We start from the raw sequence: 2,288 nt of genomic DNA on the forward strand, positions 1-2,288 counted from the left end.
AGCGGTTGACCAAAACCGTTTGCTGCATTTTCGCCACCTGCTGGCATGGAGCGCCAGGCTGCTTTTTCTTCTTTATTGTTTATTGGCGGTTGGCAAACCAGCTTTTGGTGCATTTCCGCCACGTACTGGGATGGAGTGTGAATGGAAAACTACTATAGATTAAAAAAAAAATAATAATAATAATGATAATAAATAAATAAATGAAAAAATAAACTAAAATAAAAAGAAAAACTTCTTTTTGTAACACCTTAAATTCTGTGTATCAACCATGTCTCTCTCAAATATGTAAATAATATAGGGTAGGGGAGAGTGGGGTAAAGTGAGACATTTTTTACCTTTGCTCCCCTCTAAGCGAGCTAAAATGATATATCAGTCAAATTTACACATTTCCCATTAATTCAGGATGTTTCCTAGCTATGGAAATTACCAGAATGTATTCAGGACGAAGAGCAGTGAAAATATGATTGTTTTAAAAAAAGTGGTCTTGTGTCTCACTTCACCCCAGCTTAGGGGTAAACTGAGACAGACCAGAAAAATCAAGGGGGTAAAGTGAACCAGCTCGGGGTAAACTGATCCACTTACTTTTTACACTCTGAAACTACCATAACAGCACATATTGTAACAGATAAAATCCTGACGGCTAGCTTGACAACCACACATTCCAGAACTAATGTTGGACTAGTAACAGAATCAAGGGGATTGGTCAATTAAGAACATTATTTTTCTAAACACTTGAAAGTACAGTAACTCTGAACCAAAATCAAATACAACATAACATAATTCAAAAGTTATATTTTTTGGCCAGTTTTTGCCTTTATTTAACAGTGAGTTTTGGAGAGGACAGGAAAGTACAGGCAGGAGAGAAGGGTATTGGATTGGCAAATGACCACGAGCCGGGAATCGAACTCCCAGAAAGTGTGAAAGCACCACATGTCGGAGCGCTGCCCACTGTAGACCATTGGCTCCGACAAATCAAATTTTTTTAATTAACATTCAAATAACCAGTTAGATTAAAAAATAGTCTGGGGGTCAGAACAAAGGACCCTTAGAGCCAGCTAGTGTCTGCGGGTCAGCGCAAAAGACAATCAGAACCATCTATCAATATTTCTATCCCTTGCAGCTGCTCTTACTGTGGGTTCACACCAGACGTGAGTTCAACGATTTGTGCAAGTAGATTACATTCAAAGTTAATGCAAAGACACGATCAGACGCATCCTCGCCTGGGGCGATGCGAATGACGCCATATGAGCGGAGCATTTGCCGCGAAAACACGCACTATTCACCTCAAACATGTCTTCGCCCAAGTTGAAAATATTTATCTCGAACGAAAAATTTGCATGACACAATGTTAAATCCTGTGAGTAATCTAGAGTGAGTAATGCTACGTACACACCAAATGCGGGGCAGTGCGTTACTTGATCTAGATTACTCGCAGGATTTAACATTGTGTAATGCAAATTTTTCGCTCAAGTTGAATATTTTCAAATTGGGCGAAGACATGTTTGCGGCGAATAGCGCGTGTTTTCGTGGAAAACACGCCACCCATATCACGTCATTCGCATCGCCACATGCGAGGACGTGTCTGATTGCGTCTTTGCATTGACTTTGTATGTAATCTACTTGCGCAAATTGTTGAACTTGTGTCTGGTGTGAACCCACAGTACCATGATGCCTCGCGTTTGGTGTGTACATAGCATTAGAGAATTCTTTCCTTCCTTTACCTAAGCAGCTGCACTCTCCATCTCCTCAAGGGGTGTTTTTCCCCAGGCTGTCTTCCTGGTGTATTGACTAGGCATAATGGTTTTTCTGCAATGTTTATAACATTAAAAATAAAACATATGTAATGTAATATTACATTAAAATATGTTTTAGACTAAACTGAACTTGTGCCTCATGTCTCACTTTACCCCACATCATTTGTCTCACTTTACCCCACCACCACATTTTGGAAAAAAACTCTCTCTCTTGGAAATTCAGGCTAATCTTCAGCTAGCATCAACACAAGGTTTTATATGTTGGTAGTTCATAAACATGTGTGATATAAGTTTTTCTACCTGAATCAATTTGCTTTGACACAACAGTTGATTAAGTTGACAGCAAGAAAATTTACTTTTACAAGCAAAAAATATATTTTTGTGAAAAAAACATGTTAACCACAGCAGCATGAGGTCCTGTCCTTCATGGCCAAGGGGAAATTTGAGGGGCTTAAAAACATAATGGTCATAGGACCACAAATGTGTTCAGTTGCCTAGATACAGGGGGTGTCTCACTTTACCCGATGTCTCACT

The sequence above is a fragment of the Paramisgurnus dabryanus genome, chromosome 6 (genome assembly GCF_030506205.2).
Source record: "Paramisgurnus dabryanus chromosome 6, PD_genome_1.1, whole genome shotgun sequence".
NCBI lineage: Eukaryota > Metazoa > Chordata > Actinopteri > Cypriniformes > Cobitidae > Paramisgurnus > Paramisgurnus dabryanus.